Source organism: Trichechus manatus, unplaced genomic scaffold (assembly GCF_000243295.1).
Source record: "Trichechus manatus latirostris isolate Lorelei unplaced genomic scaffold, TriManLat1.0 scaffold00219, whole genome shotgun sequence".
In the NCBI taxonomy this organism is placed as follows: Eukaryota; Metazoa; Chordata; class Mammalia; order Sirenia; family Trichechidae; genus Trichechus; species Trichechus manatus.
In genome coordinates this window covers 3,020,286-3,045,199 of record NW_004444155.1, presented here as the reverse complement: position 1 = coordinate 3,045,199, position 24,914 = coordinate 3,020,286, and the positions used below count along the sequence as shown (strand labels likewise).

The 24,914-nt window shown below is 38.9% G+C and overlaps 1 pseudogene; it reads left to right on the top strand.

Moving 5' to 3' along the window:
- The first annotated feature begins 2,441 nt into the window (after positions 1-2,441).
- Positions 2,442-24,655, top strand: LOC111822859 (immunoglobulin kappa variable 3-15-like; annotated as a pseudogene).
- Positions 24,656-24,914: the final 259 nt, after the last annotated feature.

Here is a 24,914-nt window from a genome sequence, read left to right as displayed (position 1 = left end):
CAGAAGTTAGAGGGTTAATATGTTGTGGGGTTGTTAACCAATGTCATAAAACAACATGTGTACTACTGTTTCATGAGAAACTATTTGTTCTGTAATCCTTCACCTGAAGTACAATAAAATATATTAAAAAAAAAAAAAACAACTACAAGAAGAATACTTACCACAAAGACTACATATATCAGTATTCCTACATGGACTATAACCATGACCAATGACAGGAAAAATCACTGTTGTATTTCAACTATAAGAACCCCTAATGACCAACATTCGAAAATTACACCCACTAATCAAAATTCTAAATCACTCCTTCATTGACCTCCCCGCTCCCACAAACATCTGAGCGTGATGAAACTTCGGCTCACTACTCGGAGCATGCCTAATCATCCAAATCCTCAAGGACTATTCCTAGCCATACGCTATACATCAGGCACATCCACCGCATTCTCCTCAGTCACCCACATCTGCCGAGATGTAAACTACAGTTGAATCATCCGCTACCTCCATGCCAACGGGACATCAATATTCTTCATCTGCCTTTACGCCCACATTGGACGTGGAATCTACTATGGCTCCTACCTATACCTAGAGACCTGAAACATCAGAATCGTATTACTATTCACGGTTATAGCCACTGCCTTCATAGGATACGTTCCCCCATGAGGACAAATGTCATTCTGAGGAACAACTGTAATTACTAACCTATCAGCAATCCCCTACATAGGTACCGACCTGGTCGAATGAATCTGAGGAGGATTCTCGGTAGACAAAGCCACCCTTACCAGATTCTTCACCTTCCACTTTAACCTACCCTTCATCGTAACTTCCCTGGTAGCAGTCCACCCCCTATTCCTCTACGAAACAGGATCAAATATTCCAACAGGACTCATCTCCGACTCGGACAAAATCCTGTTCCACCCCTACTACTCCATTAAAGACCTCCTAGACTTCTTCCTCTTCATCTTACTCTACTCTTACTAACCCTCTTTTCCCCAGACATACTAGGAGATCCAGACAACTACATACTGGCCAACCCACTAAGCACCCCACCTCATATTAAACCAGAATGATACTTCTTATTTGCATACCCCATCCTTCGATCCATCCCCAGCAAACGAGGAGGAGTCCTGGCCCTAGTCCTGTCCATTCTAATCTTAGCACTACTTCCACTACTCCACACATCCAAACAACGAAGACTGATATTCCGACCACTCAGCCAATGCCTATTCCGAATCCTAGTAGCCGACCTAATTTCACTCACATGAATCGGCGGCCAACCAGTAGAACACACATACATCATTATCGGCCAACTAGCCTCAATCCTATACTTTTCTATTATCCTCATCTTCATGCCCATTGCAGGTCCAATCAAAAACCACCTCCGTAAATGAAGGTCCTTGTAGTATAACATATTACAATGGTCTTGTAAACCATAAATGAAGACTTATCTTCCAAGGACACTCAGGGAAGAAGCTGCCCACTTCACCGTCAACACCCAAAGCTGAAATTCTACTTCAACTATTCCCTGCATAAACCTCTATGTACTTCGTGCATTATGTGCACCTCCCCATTAATCATACTATATATGTTTTATCTTGCATACCCCATCCTATATATAATCATGCACTACACTACGTACCCCATGAGTATAAGCAAGTACTGTCAAAATCATGCTACAATACTCACTATGATCAACACCCATTAGACCTACGGCAACATTGGGTAAGGTTCTGACTCACAGCCAATTTATAACAGAATGAAACATCGCCTGGTCCTGTGCTATCCTCCCAACTGTTGATGTGTTTGAGCCCATTGTTGAAGCTATTGCATCAGTCCATCTCACAGAGGGTTTCCCTCGTTTTTAGTGACCCTACACTTTATAAAACATAATATCCTACTCTAGCCAATGATATTTCCTTATGATATGTGCAAAATAAGGAAGATGGAGTCTTTCTGTCCTTCTTTCTAAGAGGCATTCTGACTCTATTTTCTCCAAGACTGATTTATTCTTTCTTATGGCAGTCTGTATTCAATATTCTTTTCCAACACCATGATTCAAATGTATCAAGTCCTCTTTGATCTTCCTGTTTCATCCTCCAGCTTTCAAATGCATTTAAGGCAATTAAAAAGACCATTGCTTTGGTCAGGTGCACCTTGGCTTTCAAAGTGGTATCTTTGCATTTTAGAACTTTAAAGAGGTCTTTTCCAGCAGATTTTCTCAGTGCAATGTGTCATTTGATTTTTTGATTGCTCCTTGTATGGGCATTGATTGTTGATCCAAGTAGAATAAAATCCTTGACAATTTCAATGTCTTCACAATTTATTATGATGTTACTTATATGACCAGTTGTGAGGATTTTCTTTTTTTTTTTATGTTCAGGTTTAAGCCATATTTAAGGCTACACAGATTTTAAGGAGAGATGGTGCATTGGCTCAGGCTGAGGATGGGACGAAGTTCAGCAAGTACTGTGTTCTGATTGATCATCTGGGACAAGGAATTTAGTTACTCATTTATTTGGCCAGCAAAGGAATTTGGAGGCCCTGTTTCGGCCTTGTCATAGGTAAACAAGGGGGCATCTGTGAGTCTTATCTAAGTCCTATGGGAGGGTGGATATTTGCAAGGAGCTGTTTTTCTGAATGCAAAGGGTGAGGCGATTTCTTTAACCATTGCTACTTTCCAATATCACAGAATTCAGGTAAAATTTAAAATTGACACTCTTCCATTCTCTTCTCCTCTTCAGTTCTACAACAAACCTAAACAGATTTCCTTGCAGTTCCCAGAAATTGAGGGAAGAAGGTTCAATCAAGATCTGATTTGTTCTTATCATGATGGTGGAGACTCCAGGGGCCCCAGGTTAATGCAGGATGAGCTCCCTCAGAACTTCCCACATGGATGGGCTCTGGCTCCCACTTCTGCGTCGCTGGCCTTTGCATGGCTCTGGGTCCCAAGCTCGTGTATTGGCAGAATCCCAGTTGCCTTCAGGACTACGAGCTTTATTACTAAAATATTTCATGGTTACAAGAAATCCAAAATTCCCTATCATCTGTCTTTTCAAGTCTTGAATGTTTACAAGGAAACCTATTTACATATGTATGTCTGTATATCCTGATATACATAGAATGAAATATATACATATATTTTTTTTCAATGTAAAATTGAGTCTTTTATTTGGATTTTTTGTTGGTTGTAGCTTGTATAAGAGGATGCTATTGATTTTCAAATATATGTATATTTCAACCAGTTTCTGATCCTTATTGGGAATTTCAGATTCTAAATCGAATTCTGCATCTTTCACAGTCAAACAGTCACTGTTTTGTGAAAATGTTTTTGGCTTTTTCTTCACAATATACCTCAAGAATTCACTACCCATGCAATTTGTTTGAGTAACAACTGTCTGCTTTACAAAGGCCCCTCTGGGCCCTGGCCGGCTGCTCAGAGCTTTCTAAAAGGGCTTTTTCCCCTCATTGTGAATGAGCTGCATCAGGCAGTGCAATGGCACAGCAATGATGGCATAGACCCAGCTCTTCAGGGTGTTGCTGCTCTGGGTCTTAGATGAGAGACTGAAAAGCACTCCCATGCATCCAGATTAATATCTTTGTTAGATCAAGAAAAATAGTTTTAGATGCAGAGTGAAATAATCGTTATGACTTAAACAGACTCTGTTACACATGTAATATTCTAGAAAATTACATTATGAATAACATGCTTTTACATTTGTTGACCTAATGTATGCGTGTATGGTAATTGTGCACTCTGATTGCAGGTGCCGGTGGGGACATTGTGATGACCCAGGCTCCAGGCTCTCTGGCTGCATCTCCAGGAGAAACGGTCACCATAAACTGCAAGTGCAGAGTGTGAGCAGTTCCTTAGTCTGGTACAAGCAGAAACCGGGACTGGCTCCTAAGCTGCTCATCTACCGGGCATCTAACTGGGCATCTGGGGTCCCTGACTGGTTCAGTGATAGTGGGTCTGAGACAGACTTCACTCTCACCATCAGCAACCTCCAGGCTGAAGACGTGGCAGTTTATTACTGTCAGCAACATTATAGCTACCATTCCACAGTGCTTCAGCCTCAAACATAAACCTCCTCCCCAGGTTGGGTGTCAGCTGGTCTCTGCAGGAGCAGATGTTTCTTCCCACAGTCCATGGGCTCCCACACTTCCTCCATCTATGGAGCTGCTGTGTCCCTGACTTATGTGCAAGGATTGTAGGGCTCAGGAGACAAGGGGTTTGCACACTTCAATCTTCTGTTGTGGAAGTTCACTGAAGAATAGTATATAGTAATCTTATGTATTAATGTCCTGGGTTGCTATTATAAATTACTACAAACCTATGGGCTGGAGCATACAAGTTTACTGACTTACAGTTCTCTAGGTTACAATTTTAACATAGATCTCACGGGACTAAAATTAAAGTGTCTATAGCACTGTGCTCCTGGAGGCTCTAGGGAAGAATATGTTTCCTTGGCTTTTCTCCCTCCTAGAGGCCTCATATACTTTGGCCATGCTTTCAGGAGGGATCAGTCCCTGGAGAAGGACATCATGCTTGGTAAGTTAGAGGGTCAATGAAAAAGAGGAAGACCCTCAATGAGATGGATTGACACAGTGGCTGCAATAATGGGCTGAAGCATAACAACGATTGTGAGGATGGCACAGGACCAGGCAGTGCTTCCTTCTGTTGTACATAGGGTCATTATGAGTCAGAACTGACTTGAAGACACCTAACAACAACAACAGAGGCCTCCTGCATGCCCTGACTCATGGCCCCCCTCCTTCATCTTCAATCCAGGAACATTGCATTTCTGATGCTTCCTCCATCTTTATAGCTCTAGCTGACCACAGCCATGAAAGGTCTTCTGCTTTAATAACTTATGTGCTTACTTTGACCACACCTGGAAAATGCAGGCAATGCTCCCCATCTTTAGATCCATAACCTAATCACATACTCAAGGTCCTCTTTTCCATGTAAGGTAAGATGTTCACAGATTCCAGGGGTCAGGGCATAAACACCATTGGGGTATCATTATTATCCCCACCATATCCTCCCATGGAACCATTCTTTACATTGTTATCATGTCCCATACAGACAGATGCACACAACTAATCCAAGCAAGGCTCTAGCTCTTCCCACTATTTTGAAAACTCTAATGATTTTACACCCCAAAGGATCAACTATCACTTCCCTGTGTCTTCTTGACTTTAAACCAAACTATTTAAATACTTCCAAGACTCTTTCCTTCCTCCTTTCCCTGCTATTATTCTCAAATCTGGAAGCTTTCCCTTCAGAATTTTTTTCCTTTTTTTTTTTATTGTTGTAGTTTAAGTGAAAGTTTACAATTCAATTTAGTCTCTCCTACAAAAATTTATACCTACCTTGTTATGTGACCCTAATTGTTCTCCCTCTACTGTGACAGCACACTCCTCCTTTCCACCTCTGATTTCCCATTCAACCAGCTCCTAACCCTCTCTGCCTTCTCATCTCACCTCCGGACAGGAGTTGCCACTTTAGTCTCATGTATGTACTTGAGCTAAGAAGTACACTTTTCATGAGTATCAGAGTATCATTTTATGTCCCACAGACCAGTCCAATCTTTGTCTGAAGAGTTGGCCTTGGGAATTGTTTTAGTTCTGGGTTGACAGAGACTCCAAGGACCATGCTTTCTGGGGTTCCTCTAGTCTCAGTCAGACCACCAAGTCTGGTAGTTTTACTAGAATTTGAGTTCTGTATGCCAACCTTCCCCCGTTCCATCAGGGACTCTGTCGTGTTCCCTGTCAGGGCAGTCACTGGTGGTCGCCAGGCACCATCCAGTTCTTCTGGTCTCAGGCTGATGAAGTCTCTGGTTTATGTGGCCCTTTCTGTCTCTTGGGTTAATACTTTCCCTGTGTTTTTGGTGTTCTATGTTCTCCTTTACTCCAGATGGTTGAGACCAATTGATGCATATTACATGGCTGCTTGCAAACTTTTAAGACTCCAGATGCCACTCACCAAAGTAGGATGCAGAACATTTTCTTAAACTTTCTTATGCCAATTAACCTAGATGTCCCCTGAAAGCATGGTCCCCTGACCCCTACCCCTGCTACTCTGTCCCTCGAAGTGTTTCATTTTATTCAAGAAACTTCTTAGCTTTGGTTTAGTCCCATTGTGCTGACTTTCCCTGTAGTGTGTACTGTCCTTCTCTCCGCCTAAGATAATTCTTGTCCACTATCTGGTTAGTGAATACCCCTCTCCCTCCCTCCCCACCCTCATAACCATCAAAGAATGCTATCTTCTGTGCTTAGCCTTTTCTTGAGTTCTTATAATAGTGGTCTTATACAATATTTGTCGTTCTGTGACTAACTAAATTCACTTAGCATAAAGCCATCCAGATTATTCCTCCATGTTATGTTTCACGGCTTCATCATTGTTCTTTATTGTTTCATAGTATTCCATTTGTGTGACTATACCATAATTTGTTTATCCATTCATCCACTGATGGGCAAGAAGGTTGTTTCCATCTTTTTGCTAATGTAAACAGTGTTGCAATGACCATGGGTGTGCATGTATCATTCTTGTGATTGCTGTTATTTCTCCAACATATATTTCAAGAAGAGGGATTCCTGGGTATTATGGGACTTCTATTTCTAGCTTTTTAAGGAAGCGTCAAATTGATTTCCAAAGTGGTTGTACCATTTTACGTTCTCATCAACAGTGTATAAGTATTCCTGTCTCTGCACAACCTCCCCAGCATTTACTATTTTGTGTTTTTTGGATTAATGCTAGCCTTCTTGGGGTGAGATGGTATCTCATTGTAGTTTTGATTTGCAGGTCTCTAATGGCTAATGAATGTGAACATTTCTTCAAGTGTCTGTTGGCCATCTGAATGTCTTCTTTGGTGTAGTGCCTGTTCATATCCTTTACCCATTTTTTAATTGGGTTATTTGTCTTTTTACTGTTGAGGTTTTGTAATATCTTGTAAATTTTAGGGATTAGAAGCTGATCAGATTTGTCATACCCCAAAATTTTTTTCCCAGTCTGTAGGTTGTCTTTTGACTCTATTGGTGAAGTCTTTTGATGAGCATAAGTGTTTGATTTTTAGGATCTCCCAGTTATCTAGTCTCTCTTCTGGGTTTGTGCATTGTTACTTATGGTTTGTATTCTGTTTATGCCATATATTATGGCTCCTAGTGTTGTCCCCATTTTTTTTTTTCCATTATCTTTATCGTTTTTGATTTTATATTTAGGGCTTTGATCCATTTTGCGTTAGATTTTGTGCATGGTGTGAGGTATGGGTCTTGTTTCACTTTTTACACACGGATATCCAGTTATGTCAGCACCACTTGTTAAAGAGACAGTCTTTTCACCAGTTAATGGACTTTGGGCCTTTGTCAAATATCAGCTGCTCATAGGTGGATGAATTCATGTCTGGATTCTCATTTCTGTTCCATTGTTCTATGTCTGTTATTGTATCAGTACCAGGCTGTTTTGACTAACGTGGTAGCATAACAGGTTCTAAAATCAGGTAGTGTGAGGCCTCCCACTTTTTTTTTTTTTCCATCTCATGAAAAAATGTCACTGGAAATTCTATTGGGATTGCATTGTGTCTATAGATCACCTTGGGTAGAATTGACATTTTCACAATGTTGAGTCTTCCTATCCATAAGCAAGGTGTTTTTCCACTTATGCAGGTCTCTTTAGGTTTCTTGCAGTAGTGTCTTGTAGTTTTCATTGTATAGGTCTTTTTTGTCTCTAGTTAGATTTATTCTTAAGTATTTTATCTTCTTGGGGGTTCTTGTAAATGGTATTGATTTGGTGATTTCCTCTTGGAAGTTCTCTTTGTTGGTGTAAAGGAATTTAACTGATTTTTGTATGTTTATCTTGTATCCTGAAACACTGCTGAAATTTTCTATTAGTTCCAGTAGTTTTCTTGTGGATTCTTTGGGGTTTTCTGTGTATAAGATCATGTCATCTGCAAACAGAGATACTTTGACTTCTTCCCTACCAATTTGTATGCCCTTTATTTCTTTTTCTACCCTAATTGCTCTGGGTAGGACCTCCAGCACAATGTTGAATAAGAGTGGTGATAAATGACATCCTTGTCTGGTTCCCGTTCTCAAGGGGAATGCTTTTAAACTCTCTCCATTTAGGAGGATATTGGCTATTGGCTTTGTATAAATGTCCTTTATTATGTTGAGGAATTTCCCTTCTATTCTTATTTTGAGAGTTTTTATCATGAATGGGTGTTGGACTTTGTCAAATACCTTTTCTGCATCTATTGTTCAGATCATGTGGTTCTTGTCTTTTGTTTTATTTATGTGATGGATTACATTGGTTGTTTTCTAATGTTGAAGCAACCCTGCATACCTGGTACAAATCCCACTTGATATTAGTGAATTGTTTTTTTTTTGTTTGTTTGTTTGTTTTTTTTGATATGTTCCTGAATTCTAGTTTCTAAAATATTGTTGATGATTTTTGCATCCGTTTTCATGAGGGATATTGATCTCTAATTTTCTTTTTTTGTGCTGTTTTTACCTGGTTTTGGTATCAGGGTTATGGTGGCTTCATAAAAAAAGTTTAGCAGTATTCCATCGTTTTCTATACTCTGAAATACCTTTAGTAGTAGTGGTGTTAACTCTTCTCTGAAAGTTTGGTAGAGTTCTCCAGTGAAGCCATCTGGGCCAGAGCATCTTTTTTTTGTTATTGGGAGTTTTTTAATTACCTTTTCAATCTCTTCTTTTTTATTGGGTTTGTTTAGTTGTTCTACCACTGTTTGTGTTTGTTTAGGTAGGTAGAAAGTTTCTAGAAATTTGCCCATTACCTCTAGGGTTTCAAATTTGTTAGAGTACAGTTTTTCGTAGGATTCTTTTATGATTTTTTTAATGCCAGTTGGGTCTGTTGTGATATCACTCTTCTCATTTTTTTACGGGTTATCTGCTTCCTCTCCTGTTATCCTGGTGCCTTGTTCTTCTTAATGTACTCCAGCTTCTCAGATTATTTGCTCAGCACACAGATTGGATAAGTAGTATGGTGAAAAGATACAACCCTGACGCACAGCTTTCCTGATTTTAAACCACTAAGTATCCCATTGTTCTGCTCAAACAGTTGCCTCTTTGTCTATATATAGGTTTCTCATGAGCATAATTAACTGTTCTGGACTTCCTATTCTTCCCAATGTTATCCATAATTTATTATGATCCACATAGTTGAAAGCCTTTGCATCGTCAATAAAACACAGGTAAACATCTTTCTGGAATTCTCTGCTTTCCGCTATGATCCATCTGATATCAGCAATGATATCTCTCTTTCTATGTCCTCTTCTGAATCTGGCTTGAATTTCTAGAAGCTCCCTGTGGATGTACTTCTGAAACCCCTTTTGAATTATCTTCAGCAAAATTTTGTTGTGTGTGATATCAATGATATTGTTCCATAATTTCCACAATGTTTTGGATCACCTTTCTTTGGAATGGGCACAGATATGGATCTCCTCATGTCAGTTGGCCAGGAAGCTCTCTTACAAATTTCTTGGCATGGACAAGTGAGCACCTTCAGTGCTACATCTGTTTGTTGAAACATCTCAACTGGTATTCCCTCAATTCCTGGAGCCTTCTTTTTGGCATTCTCTTCAGTGCAGCTTGGACTTCTTCCTTCCATATCATCAGTTCTTAGTTATATGCTACCTCCTGAAAAGGTTGAACGTCAACCAGTTCTTTTTGTTACAGTGATTCTGTTTATTCCTCCCATATTCTTCTGTTGCTTCATGTTTTGTTCAATGTTTTACCCAGAGAACATGTCAATATTGCAACTAGAGGCTTGGGTTTTTTCTTCAGGTCTTTAAGTTTGAAAAATGTCGAGTGTGGTCTTTCATTTTGTTTTCGTATTCCAGGTTTTTGGGTATTTCATTATAATACTTTATCTTCTCAAATCGCTGTTTGAAATCTGTTCGGCTCCTTTACTTCATTATTTCTTCCTTTCTCATTATGTGTTCTGCTTTCAAGAGCAAGCTTCAGAGTTTCTCCTGACATCCATTTTGGTCTTTTCTTTCTTTCCTATCTTTTTAATGACCTTTTGTTTTCTTCATGCATAATGTCCTTGATTTCATTCCACTACTTGTCTAGTATTCAGTCGTTAGTGTTCAATGCGTCAAATCTATTCTTGAGATATGGTCTCTAAATTCAGATGGGATATACTCAGGGTTGTATTTGTCTCTCCTGGACTTGTTTTAATTTTGTTCAGCTTCAACTTGAACTTGTGTAGGAGCAATTGATGGTCTGTTCTGCAGTTGGCCCCTGGCCTTGTTCTGACTGATGATATTGAGCTTCTCCATCGTTTCTTTCCACAGAGTAATCAATTTGATTCCTGTGAATTCTGTCCGGCTAGGTCCATGTGTACAATTGCTGTCATGTTGTTGAAAAAGATATTTGCAGTGAGTAAATCATTAATCTTGAAAAATTCTATCATGTAATATCCAGCATCATTTATATTATGAGGGCCATATTTTCAACTACTGATCCTTCTTTTTGAGTTCCAACTTCTGCATTCCAATCACCAGTAATTATCAAAGCATCTTGATTGTATGTTTGATCAAATTCAGACTGCAGAAATTGATAAAAATCTTCAATTTCTTCATCGGCATTACTGGTTGGTGCACAAATTTGTATTAGCTGGTATTCCCTGTAGGCTTATGAATATTATCCTATCACTGACAACATTGCACTTCAGGATGGATCTTGAAATGTTGTTTTTGACGATGACTGTGATGCCATTCCTCTTCAATTTGTCATTCCTAGCAATGCAGACAATATGATTGTCTGATTCATAATGGCCAATGCCAATCCAATTCAGCTCACTAATGCCTAGGATGCCAATGTTTATGTCTTCCATTTAATTTTTGATGCCTTCCAATTTACCTAGATTCATATTTCGTACATTCCATGTTCCTACTATTAATGGATGCTTGTAGCTGTTCTCATTTTGAGTAGAGCCACCTCAGCAAATGAAGGTCCTGAAAGCTTTGCTCTATCCATGTCATTAACGCCGTTTCTACTTTGAGGAGACAACTCTTCCCCATTGGTATTTTTAGTGCTTTCAAACCTGAGGAGCTCATCTTCTGCCTGTATACAAATGTTCCTCAACTATTCATAAGGTTTTCACTGACAAGTTTTTTCAGAAGTAGACCACCAGGTCCTTCTTCCAAGTCTGTCTTAGTTGGGAAGCTCTGGTGAAATCTGTCCACCACATGTGACCCTGATGGTACTTGAAATAATGATGGCATAGCTTCCAGCATCAGGGCAACAAGCAAGCCACCACAGTATGACCAACTGACAGATGAGTGGTGGAAAAAATTTCTTAGATAGCCTTTATTCTTGAAGGATATTTTTATGTATAGAATGCTTTGTATGTAGTTATTTTCTTGCAGTACTTTGAAGATATTACTCTACTCTCCTCTTGTTTTCATTGTTGCTACAGGGAAAGTCAGCTGTTTGTATAACAGTTGCTCCTTTGAAGGTGATGTTTTTCCTCTGTTTTTATTTATTTATTTATTTATTTATTTAATTTTTGTCTTTGCTTTTCTGTAGTTCTCTGAAATTTGTCTAGGTGTGAAATAATTTGTGTTTATTTAGTTTGGGATTTGCTGGACCTTTGAGTCTGTGAATTTGTATCTTTTACTAGCTCTGGCAATTCTCAACCATTATTTGTTCAAATATTGAATCTGTCCACTAATTCGCCACCCTCTCCTTCAAATCTGTATTAGATGATTTCACTGTTTCTGTTATGTCTGTATTTTCTTTTTCTTTTTTTCCTCTCCTTGTTATATTTTGGATCATTTCGTCTGCTGTATCTTCTACTTTAATCCATTTCAAACAATAAATATCTTACTCTTGTCAATTACCTCTATTAAGATTTCAGTATTGGATATTCTAGATCAGCTTTCTTGAAATTCTATTTGATTATTTTTTAGAGTGTAATGCAACCTTTAGTCTTAATTTTTTAAATAGTTTTTCATATTCGTTATTCATTTCTTTAAGGATGCTCAGTGATAATATCAAAATCTGCTGTATAAGAGGGACTTATCTGATGTTTGTGATTGTGTTGCTGTTCATGTTGTTCTTGTTCATGTAGTCTTATGTCCTTGGAGTCAGAAATCTATGACATATTATGATATTGACCCTTAAAAATTATTTTTGGGGTTTTCTGACACCTTAGAGTGTTACTGTTTCTGCCGGGTGCTTGGGGATCTTAAATTAGGTGGAGCAGCTAAACCAAATTCAATGTTGCCAAGTTCCAGACACGCTTAGTCCATGCAAAAGTGGGGTGTGAAACCATGCTGGAGCTGATCTACAATCACACATTTTAGGGAAGTTTTAATTTTCATCCTCTTCCTTTTACTTTTCCTCTGGTGTTCTATAACAAACTTAAGCAGTTCTCCTTGCAGTTCCAAGATACTAAGGGGAATGGAGATCGGAAAAGATCTGGTTTGTTCTTACCCTGAGAGTGGAGCCCCCAGGGTTCTCAGGTTCAAGTAAGATTGATTTCCATCAGAAATCCCACTTGGATGAGCTCAGGGTTCCCACTTCTACTACTGTGGTCTAACATGGTTCTTTAACCCAAGCTCACTTCTTTGTAGTGTCTTAAATGCCTTCAGGATAATGAGTGTTATTACTCAAATATTTCTTGGTTACAGGAAATTCATAACTCCCCATTATCTTTATTTTTAGATCTTGAATGTTTTTAAGGCTGTATCAGTATCTGTAGATATAAGGAATATTGATATAAAGAATGCGACTATAAAGAATATAGATATTAATTAATCCCTGTGGGGTGCAAATAGTTAACACATTAGCTCTTAAACAAACGGTGGATGTTTGAGTCCCCCAGAGTCACCAGGAATAAAGGCCTGAGGATCTAATTCTAAAAAATCAGATACTGAAAACTTTATGGAGCGCTGTTCCATCTGACATATATAGGATTGCCATGAGTTGTGATCAAACTCAGTGATAACTGGCTTGGTTTTATTACTCTTTATTTATTTATTTTTTTAAGAGAGGCTCTTTTTTAGATACTTCATTGGTTTTTGTTTATGTAAGAGAAAGCATTTTTATATTCCATCTTTACTAAACTTTTATTATAAATTACAGTTTCTAAATTGATTTTTTGCATCTTTCATAGTCAGTCACTATTCCATAGTCATATTTTTGGCTCTGTCTTTAACTTATGTACTTCCACAACCCACTGTCTCTGCAGTTTCCTTCCACAATTATTGTCTGCTTTACATAGGTCCCTTTGTGCCCCACTGGATACTCAGAGCTTTACAAATGGGCTCTTTCCTCTCAGTGTTAACTGAGCTGCATCAGGCAGGGCAACAGCACAGCATTGATGGCACAGAGTCAGCTCCTCACTGTGTAGCTGCTCTGGGTCTCAGGCGAGAGACTGAAAAGTGCATCCATATATCCAGATTAATAACATTATAAATTTAGGAAATTGATTTTAAATGCAGAGTGAGTTAACAATTATTTCCTAAACAGATCTGTTACACATAATAGGTCTGTGCAGCATCTAACACCATAAGAAAAAATGTTGGAAACAATGTAGTTTTAAATGTATTGACATAATGTATGTATGTATGGTAATTTTCCACTCTGTCTGAAGCTGCCAGTGGGGACATCGTGATGACCTAGTCTCCAGTCTCCCTGGCTGTGTCTCCAGGAGAAAAGATCATCATCAATTCTAAGTCCAGCCAGAGTCTTTTTATACAGATCCAAGCAGAAGCACTACTTAGCTTGGTACCAGCAAAGACAAGCACAGGCTTCAAAGCAGCTCGTCTCTGGGCATGCACCTGGGCATTTGCGATCCCTGACCAGTTCAGTGGCAGCCGATCTGCAACAGATTTCGCTCTCACCATCAGAATATTCCAGACTGAAGATGTAACTGTTTACCACTGTCAGCAACATTATAATGCTTCTCCAACAGTGCTTCATGCTGGAACACAATCCTCCTCCTCAGACTGTGTGTCAGAGAATCTCTGCATTAGCAGCAGCTGCTTCCTCAACACAGGTCCTGGGCTCGCACGCTTCCTCTATGTACCTGAGAGTCTGCGTCTCCTGACTTATGTGTGGGAAGGATTTCAGGGCTCAGGAGATGATTAAGCGGTTTGGCTTTCCTTGATCCACCACTGTGGAAAGTTCCTGTGGGAAAATACATATTAATCCTGTGTATTTTGTCCTGTGTCTGCTATAATAAATTACCACAAACCTAGTGGCTTAAACAATACAAATTTATTACTGTAGGTTAAAATTTTGACACAGATCTCACTGGGTTAAAATTAAGGTGTTGGCAGGGCTATGGTACCTCTGAAGACTCTAATGGGTAATCTGTTTACTTGGCTTTTCTACTTCCTAGAAGAACGTGGCATCAGTATTGGTGGAAGACTCATTAACAACCTGTGATACGCAGACGACACAACCTTCCTTGCTGAAAATGAAGACAACTTGAAGCACTTACTGATGAAGATTAAAGACTACAGCCTTCAGTGTGGATTGTAGATCACCATTAAGAAAACAAAACCTCACAACTGGACCAATAAGCAACTTTATGATAAACAGAGAAAATATTGAAATTGTCCAGTATTTCCTTTTACTTAGATTCACAATCACCACCCAGTGAAGCAGCAGTCAAGAAATCACATGACTTAGGAGGGGCCAAGATGGCAGCATAGTCAGACCCTTCCTGCGGTCCATCTTACAAAAAGACCTGAAAAAAAGGTGAATCGATTATATACGACAATCTAGGAACCCTGAACATCAAAGACAAAGTTGAGGAATTGGACTGAGCAGCAGCCGGAGGGAGAGATGGTTCAGAAGCAGCGAAGAGTTGCCAGACCTGACACAACGTGAATGGGCACCTTGCAGGTGGCATCAGCTGGCATGCATGGTGAGGAAAGCAGTGGCGCTCAGGACTAGTTTTCCACATTAGGAGATACCGAGCAGCAGAGTCTACTCAAACCTCAAGAATCAGTGAAAACTGGCACGCGATTTGCAAAGTTTTGTGCATGCCTCTAACCTACCGTGTGGATCATAAAACACTCCCTTAGGGAAAAAAAACTCTCTTCTATTTACCTTCCCCTCCCTACTCTGCACTGGGTCCCAGGCCAGCTTCAGCTATTGACACATCCCCTGGGCTAGAAGTGGAACCCATCAGGAGCCCTGAGCCATTCTCTCAGCCTGGGAGAGGGAACAAATTAACAAACAGGAATAAATAATCTGCCAGCTACCCTAAAACGGGAACCTAGGGTAGGCACAGTTCCTTTGCCTAAGCACAGAAATAAGGAGTCCACGAACTTTGAATGCCCTTCACCCCTGCATAGACCTGTGTGGGACTATTTCAACAGCGTAGGCCTTCATTACCACAATACAACAGGGTACATACCTGAAGCCTAACTTGACAGTATCATCTATATGGTGGAGTGGCAGGTTCATGATATTTGACACCACTTTACCCATTAATCAGGGTACTCAACTATCCACATCAGGGGCCTGAGGACAAGTAGCTCCACCTACCCCAACTAGCCACCTGTGACAGGGGTCCAAGAGTAATTAGTGGTGCCCAGTCCTTACATACAACAGCATTGGGTTCCCATCATCTGGCTGCAAAAGTCACCCACCTACATACTCTAGGGAATAGGGACATGCCTTCCTGTCAGACATTTAGGGGCAGCTGTCAGCCCCTTGCCTTGTTCAGTGAGGGACCCTATACTGCAGTCACAAACCTCTACCTACACCAATCTCCCTTGCAAATCTAGTACTATAGGTGAGAGCCTGGAACACACACTTGGTGACTGACTACCTGGACAGCTGAGCTGAATCCTTACAAGAAAAGTAAATGGACTCCTGGTCTCACATACCTAGTAATAGATATAACAACCTGATGAAAGGACGTGAGAGCTTCAAAGCCACCAATAATCAAACTAGCTTACACAAGTGGCCTATATGGGTATATCAAAACAAAACATAAAAAGAGCTAGGACCCAGTAAACAAACATAAAATAAATAAATATAATAACTAACTGATGACTCAGAGACAACAGTCAATATCAAATCATATAAAGAGGCAGACCATGATGGCTTCTGCCAGCACCCAAAACAACGATTCAAGAAATTTCTTGGAGGAAGATAACTTCTTGGAATTACCGGAGGTAGAATTCATAACATTAATATACAGAATTCTTTAAGAGATCAGGAAGGAAATCAGAGAAATACAGAATAAGTCAAGGAATGCTTAGAAAAAGCAACAGAGGAACTTAAGAAGATTAGAGAACATAATGACAAATTTAACAGGCTGCAAGAATCCATACAGACAGCAAACAGAAATCCAGAAAACTAACAAAACAATTTCAGAATTAGATAACTCAATAGAAAGTAAAAGGAGCAGAATTGAGGCAATGGAAGTCAGAATTAGTGAGACGGAAGATAAAGCACTCGACACCAGTTTATTTAAGAAATTTCAAAGATGAAAAGAAAATACATTAAGAAAAGCGACACAGCACAGAAAATTAAGTGGAACAAAGAAACAATCAACAACAAGAACAAAAACATATCAAAATGACAGCACTAAACTCATACCTATAAATGTAACTGGACTAAATGCACCAATAAAAAGACAGAGAGTGGCAGACTGGATTAAAAAGAAAACACTATCCGCCTATAGACTGCTTACAAGAGACACACTTTAGACTTAAAGTCACAAATTATAACTCAAAGGATGGAAGAAAATATATCAAGCAAATGACACTCAAAAAAGAGCAGGAGTGGCAATATTAATCTCTGACAAAATAGACTTTAAAATAAAATCCACCACAAAGAATAAGGAAGGGCAGTATATAATGATTAAAAGATCAATACATCAGGAGGACATAATCATAATAAATGTTTATGCACCCAACAACAGTGTTCCAAAATACATAAAACACACTGTAACAGCATTGAAAAGAGAGATAGCTCCACAATAATAGTAGGAGACTTCAACACTCTGATTACGGTGAAGGACAGAACATCCAGAAAGAAGCTTGACAAAGACATAGAATATGTAAATGCCACAATCAACCAATTTGATCTCATAGATATATACAGAACACTCCACCCAACAGCAGCCAAGTATACTTTCTTTTCCAATGCACACGGAACATTCTCCAGAATAGACAACATATTAGGCCATAAAGCAGGACTTAACAGAATCCAAAGCATCAAAATATTACAAAGCAACTTTTCTGACTATGAAGCCATAAAAGTAGAAATGAATAACAGAAAAAGCAAGGAAAAAAAATTAAACACATGGAAACTTAACAACACATTGCTCAAAAACTATTGGGTTATAGAAGAAATTAAGGACAGAATAAAGAAATTCATAGAATCAAATGAGAAAAAACACATCCTACCAGAACCAATGGGACACAGCAAAAGTGGTGCTCAGAGGTGAATTTATAGCAACAAATGCACACATCCAAAAAGAAGAAATGACCAAAATCAAAACATAAACCCTTCAACTCAAACAAATAGAGAGCTGCTGAAGAAGCCCTCAGGCACCAGAAGATAGCAAGTAATAAGAATTAGAGCAGACTTAAATGAAATAGAGACTAGAAAAACAATTTAGTTAACAAGACCAAAAGCTTGATCTTTGAAAAGACCAACAAAATCAATGAACCATTGGCCAAACTGACAAAAGAAAAATAGGAGAAGAAGAAAATAACCCAAACAAGAAATAAGATGGGCAATATCACAACAAACTCAACTGAAATTAAAAGAATTATAACAGAATATAATGAAAAATTGTACTCCAAAAAATTTGAAGAGAAGAGTTAATACCAGTAATACTAAAAGTATTTCAGAGTATAGAAAATGGTGGTATACTCCCGAACTTATTCTATGAAGCCAGCATAACCCTGATACCAAAATCGGGTAAAGACAACACACACGAAAAGAAATTTACAGACTAATATCCCTCAAGAACATAGATACACAAATCCTCCACAAAATTCTAGCCAATAGAATTCAACAACATATCAGAAAAATAATTCACCATGAGCAAGTGGGATTTATACCTGGTATGCAAGGATTGTTCAACATTAGAAAAACAATCAATGTAATCCAACACATAAATAAAACAGAGAAAAAACGAATGATCTTATTAATTGATACAGAGAAGGCATTTGATAAAGTCTAACACCCATTCATGATAAATACTTTCAGCAAAATAGGAATAGAAAGGATTTCCTCCACATAATTAAAGGCATTTATACAAAGCCAACAGAAAACATCATCCTAAATGGAGAGAGTCTGAAAGCATTCTCCTTGAGAACGGAAACTAGACAAGGATACCCTTTATCACCAATCTCATTCAACATTCTGCTGGAGGTCCTAACTAGAGCATTTAGGCTAGAAAAAGAAATAAAGGGCATCCAAGTTGGTAAGGAAGAAGTCAAAGTATACCTATTCGCAGATGATATGATCTTATACACAAAAATCCCAAATAATACACAAGAAAACTACTGGAACTAATACAAAATTTCAGAAAAGTATCAGGATACAAGATAAATATACAAAATCAGTTCATTTCCTCTACACCGACAAAGAGAACTTCCAAGAGGAAGTCACCAAATCAATACCATTTACAATAGCCCCCTCGAAGATAAAATATTAACCAGAGACATATAAGACCTATACAAAGAAAACTACAAGACACTAAGGAACCAAAACAAAACTGCATAAGTGGAAAAACAAAACTTGTTCATGGATAGGAAGAATTAACATTGTGATAATGTCAATTCAACCCAAAGCCATCTACAAAAACAATGCAATCCTGATCCAAATTCCAATGATATTTTTTTTTAAACAGATGGAGGAACAAATTACCAAGTTCATGTGGAAAGGGAAGAGGCCCTGGATAGTACCGCATTACTGGAGAAGAAGAATAAAGTTGGAGGCTTCATGCTACCAGATTTTAGAACCTATTATACTGCAACAGTAGTCTAAACAGCCTGGTACTGATACAACAACAGATACATAGACCAATGGAACAGAATTGAGAACCCAGATACAAATTCATTCACCTATGAGCAGCTGATATTTGACAAAGGCCAAAGGTCATTAAATGGCGAAAAGACAGTCTCTTTAACAAATGGTGCTGACATAACTGGATATCCATCTAAAAAAAATTGAAACAAGACCCATAATCCACACCATGCACAAAAACTAACTCAAAATGGATCAAAGAACTAAATATAAAGTCTAAAATGATAAAGGTCATGGAAGAAAAAATAGAGACAATGCTAGTAGCCCTAATACATGCCATAAACAGAATAGAAAGCATTACTAACAATGCACAAACACCAGAAGAGAAATTAGATAACCGGGAGGTCCTAAAAAATCAAACACTTATGCTCATCAAAAGACTTCACCAAAAGAATAAAAAGACAACCTACAGACTGGTAAAAATATTTTGGCTACAATAAATCTGATCAAGGTCTAATCTCTAAAATTTACAAGATAGTGAAAAACCTCAACAACAAAGACAAATAACCCAATTAAAAAATGAGCAAAGTATATGAACAGGCACTTCATGAAAGAAGACATTCAGGTGGCTAACAGATATTTGAGGAAATGTTCACAATCATTAACCATTACAGAAATGCAAATCAAAACTACAAAGAGATACAATCTCACTCCAAGGCTAGCATTAACCCAAAAAACACCAAATAATAAGCGTTGCAGAGGCTGTGGAGAGACTAGAACACTTGTACTCTGTTGGTGGGAATGTAAAACGGTACAACCACTTTGGAAATTGATTTGGCGATTTCTTAAAGAGCTATAAACTGAAGTACCATACAATCCAGCAATCTCACTCCCTGGAATATATCCTAGAGAAATAAGACTCATCACACAAATAGGTATATGCACATCCATGTTCACTGCAGCACTGTTCACGATAGCAAAAAGATGGAAACAACCTAGATGCCCATCAAGAGGCAAATAGATAAACAAATTATGGTATATCCACACAATAGAATATTATGCAACAAAAAAGAATAAGGATGAATCAATGAAACATCTCATAACATGGATGAATCTGGAAAGCATTATGCTGAGTTTAGTCAGTCGCAAAAGGACAAATATTGTATAAGATCACTATCATAAGAATTCAAGAAAAGCTTTGAACATAGAAGAAAACTTTCTTTGATGGTTATGAGGGTGGGGAGGGAGGGAGACGGGTATTCACTAACTAAATAGTAGACAAGAATTATTATAGGTGAAGGGAAGGACAACACACAGTATAGGGGAAGTCAGCACAACTGGATTCACCCAAAAGCTAAGGAGTTTCCTGAATACAACCAAACACATCGAGGGACAGAGTAACAGGGGTGGGTGTCTCGGGACCATGGTTTCAGTGGACATCTAGGTCAATTGGCATAACAAAGTTTATTAATAAAAGGGTTCTGCATTCCACTTTGGTAAGTGGCATCTGGAGTCTTAAAAGCTAGAAAGCGGCTATCTAAGATGCATCAATTGGTCCCAACCCATCTGGAGCAAAGGGGAGTGAAAAACACCAAAGACAAAAGGAAAATATTAGCCCGAGAGACAAAAGAGCCACATAAACCAGAGACTCCATCATCCTGAGACCAGAAGAGCTAGATGGTGCCTGGCTACCACCAGTGATCGCCCTGACAAGGAACACAACAGAGAGTCCCTGAACGAGCAGGAGAAAATTGGAGTGCAGGACTCAAATGCTAGTAAAAAGACCATACTCTACGGTCTGACTGAGGCTGGAGGAACCCTGGGAGACTTGGCCCCCGGACTCTCTGTTAGCCCAAAACCTAAACCATTTCGAAGCCAACTCTTCAGACAGAGATTAGACTCGATTATAAGATATAAAATGATACTCATGAAGAGTGTGCTTCTTAGTTCAAGTATATACATGAGTGTAAATGGGTAGCTCCTGTCCAGAGGAGAGATGAGAAGGCAGAAAGGGGGGACAGGAGCTGGTTGAATGGACACAGGAAATCCGGGGTGGAAAGGAGGAGTGTGCTATCACTGTATAAGGAGAGCAACAAGGGTCAGATAACAATGTGTGTATAAATTTTTGTATGAGAAACTAACCTGAGCTCTAAACTTTCACTTGAAGCACAATATAAAAAAAAAGAGAAAGAAATCAAACAACATACTGCATTGTGCAAATCTGCTTCAAAAGGCCTCTTACAAGTTTTAAAAAGCAAAGACATCATTTTGAGGACTAAGGTGCACCTGACCCAAGCCATGGTATTTTCAATCCCCTCATATGCAAACGAAAGCTAGACAATGAAAAGGAAGACCAAAGAACAATTGACACCTTTGAATTATGGTGCTGTTCAGGAGTACTGAATATACGATGGACTTCCAGATGAAGGAACAAATCTGTCTTGGAAGAAGCACAGCCAGAATGCTCCTTAGAAGCAAGAACGGCGAGACTTCATCTCACATACTTCAGACATGTTATCAGGAAAGATCAGTCCCTGGAGAAGGACATCATGCTTGATAAAGTAGAGGGTCAGCAGAAAGGAGGAAGACCCTCAATGAGATGAGGTTGCAACAATGGACTCAAGTATAACAATGATCATGAGGTTGTTGTAGGAACCTGCAGTGTTTTGTTCTGTAGTTCTTAGGGTCACCATGAGCCGGAACCGACTCAACAGTACCTAACAACAATAAGAAGAACAAAATGGTTATAATAATTCTAGCTATTTTATGCTGTTGTTGTGAATAAAGATGAGTCAATACACATGTTTACAGATGGTTTGATGGCAATAAACAATTTTAGTTTTTATTTGTCAAAAAAAGTCCTTATAGACACTTCATTCTAGAATGATATTTTTGTGTGTAGAATAATATATACATAGTTATTTTTTCCGACTCTTTGAAGATATTCTACTAGCCTCTTATTTTCATTGTTGCTACTGAGAGAATCAGATCTCTGTATAACTTTGCCCCTCTGAAGGTGATCTCTCTCTTTTCTCTGCTTCTAAGCTTTTCTCTTTGTTTTTGGTTTTTGCAGTTCTCTGAAACCTGCCTAGGTGTGGAATCACTTTCACTCATTTAGATTGGAATTTCCTGGCCCTTGTGTCCGTATAATAATGTCTGTTACTAGTTATGGGTAATGCTTAACCATTATCAGTCCAAATATCGTAAAGGCCCATTAAGTCTCTCTCTTGTCTTTCAAATCTGTATTAGATGATCTAGATGATCATACTGTATTTCACTGTATCTGCTATGTCTGTTTTTCCATATTTTTTTCTTCATGTTCTATTTTGGATCATTTGTTCTCATTTATCATCTAGCTCAGTGAATCTTTTAACGATGCCAATTACCTTGTGATTTTGGTTTTGCATATCTACTTTCCAGAAAAGAAGTTTAACATTATACTTTTTGGAGTGTAATGTCATCTCTTATAGTTTTCTTTTCCCTATACATATATTCATATTTGTTATTCATTCATTCAAATAAATTCTCTTTGTGATAATTTTGTGATTAGGGGAAATTACTGCTGTCTGTGATGCTATTTTATGTATGGTGTTCCTGTTCAGGAAGGCTAGTTTTCTTGGATATTGAGAAATCTCTAACATCTTGCTAATATTGGCCCTTCAAAAATTATTTCTGGGGTTTCTGAAACTAAGAATGAATATACCTTCCTCAAGAGAAGTTTTACATTTATTTCTGCTAGGTTCTTGGGGGCACTAACATTTGTAGGTCCATCTAAACAAGTTTAAGTTGCAAAGGGTCACACCCAATTAGGTAAAGAATATGTGGGGTGTACATCCATACAGGGATTGATCTGTAGTCACAACTTCATAGGGAAGGATTCTTTTCTCCTCTCTTCCTTTCCTTTTTCCTCTCTTGTTCTGTAACAAACCTAAGCATCATTTTCTGCAGTTCCATGAAAATGAAAAAAGTGGAGAGTTCAGTCTAAATCTGGTTCACTCTTACCTGAAATGGAGCCCACATGGGACCTCCAGTTAATGCAGAATGATCTCACTCTGAACTTCCCATTTGTATGGACTCTTGGTCCCCGCTTCTGCTTCACTGGCCTTTGAATGACCCTGGAACTCAAGTCCACTTATTTGCACCAAACTTAGTTGCCTTCAGGACAAAACAGCTTTAGTACTAAACCATTTCTTAGTTATATGAAAGTCAAACCGCTTCATAATTTCTCTTCTCATTTCTTGAAAATGTTCATGGATGGATATCTATATGTGTGTGAATCTATATGTACACATACGTATACGTATATATAGTTGTATATGTTGTTGTTGTTAGTTGTCGTTGAGTCAATTCCAACTCATTGTGACCCCTTGTATGCAAAGTAAGACTGCTTCATAAGGTCTTCAAGTCTATGAGCTTTTGGAAGATAACCAGACCTGTCTTCTGAGGAGCATCTGCATAGGTTTGAACCACCAATCTTCCTGCTAGTAGTTGAGAGCTTAACTATTTGCTTCAGCAAACATCCTTTATATACATATAAGGAAAAAATATATACATATTTCTATTTTAAAAAAAGGATATTTAGATTGTCTTGTTGGTTTTTGCTTGTGTAAGAGAATGCTATTAATTTTGAAATGCATTTTATATTTCAACTTGCTTCTGAAGTTTTTACTTGCACTTAAACTTCCTGAATTGATTTCTGCATGCTTCATAGTCAGCTACCTTTTGTGGTGATATACTGAGGTCTGTCTTTACATTATATACCTCCACAACTCAGTGCCCATGCGATTTACTTCCATAATCCCTGTGTGCTTTGCATAGGCCCCTCTGGGCCATGACCAGCTGCTCCATTAAAAAATCCATTGCAATGGTGTTAACTGCACCTCACAGTGACCCTATGGGAAAGATTAGAATTGCCCCATAGAGGTTCCAAGGAGCAGCTGGTGGATTCAAACTTCTGACCTTTTGGTTAGCAGCCATACATAGCTCTTAACCGCTGCGCCACCAGGCCAGTTGCTCAGCGGTTTACAAAAGGGCTCTGTCCCCTCAGTGTGAATGAGCTGCACCAGGCAGGCCGTCAGCACAACAATGATGGCACAACCCAGCTCCTCATGGTACTGCTGCTCTGGGTCTCAGGTAAGTAATTGAAAAGGACTTCCATGCATCCAGATTAATATCTTTGTAGATGAGGAAAAATGATTTTAGACGCAGAGTGAAATAATAGTTATTACCTAAACAGACTCTGTTACACGTGTGATGCTATAGAAAAACACTTTATGAACAATATGTTTTTAAATGTGCTGACCCGATGTATGTGTGTATGGTAATTGTCCACTCTGATTGCAGGTGCTGTTGGGGACATTGTGATGACCCAGTCTCCTGTCTCCCTATCTGCATTTCCAGGAGAAATGGTCACCATCAACCACAAGTCCAGTCAGAGTGTGAGCAGCTCAAGTTCAGTCAGAGTGTGAGCAGCTCCTTAGCTTGGTACCAACAGAAACCAGGACAGGCTTTTAATCTGTTCGTCTACTCAGTATCCACCCAGGCATCTGAGGCCCCCATCTGGTTCAGTGGCAGTGGGTTTGGGACAGATTTCACTCTCGGCATTAACAGCCTCCGGTCTGAAGATGTGACAGATTATTACTGTCAGCAACATTATGACTTTCCTCTCACAGTGCTTTAGTGTGAACACAAACCTCCTTCCCAGGCTGTAGGTCAGCAATCTCTGCAGGAATAGCTGCTTTCTCTCACAGGCCCTGGGCTTGCACACTTCCTGCATCTACTGAGAGACTGTGTCTCCTGACTTATGTACTGGAAGGTTTGCAGAGCTCAGGAGACAATTCAGAAGTTCACTGTCTCTTTTGTTTCCTGTAGGAGCCCTGGTGTTGCAGTGGTTAAAGTGCTCAGTTGCTAACCAAAAGGTTGGAGGCTTGAACCCACCA